This window comes from Asparagus officinalis, chromosome 1 (assembly GCF_001876935.1).
Source record: "Asparagus officinalis chromosome 1, Aspof.V1, whole genome shotgun sequence".
Classification (NCBI taxonomy): Eukaryota; Viridiplantae; Streptophyta; class Magnoliopsida; order Asparagales; family Asparagaceae; genus Asparagus; species Asparagus officinalis.
The window spans coordinates 59,424,789-59,425,138 of record NC_033794.1 but is presented as its reverse complement, the minus strand read 5'-3'; positions in this window follow the sequence as shown (position 1 = coordinate 59,425,138).

The following is a 350-nucleotide window of genomic DNA, read 5'->3' as shown; positions in this document are numbered from 1 at the left end:
CGGATGCTTCAGATGGCTGATGAATATCCGACCTGGATATCTGTTGTTCAGGGTAAGGGACGTTTGCCACATTGAGCCCTATCTTCCATGTCAATTTGTCCGTCAATTCGGCTATGACCAAATTTATATCGGCAACCCGAATCGTCACCTTAGCTTTCGAGGTGGACTTATTGATGGGGCGAGAGCTTGGTTTTGGAGTATCGCCGGTTGCACAAATGTTGAGTTCGATCTCCCTTTAGAGGCGCTGCCTCTACGGATGACCTTCCTCTTTTGTAAGTGGTTGATTGCCGCTAATATCGTCACTCGACGTGGGAGAGTATCGGACTCAGAGGAAGAGGCAGCTCCGCGGC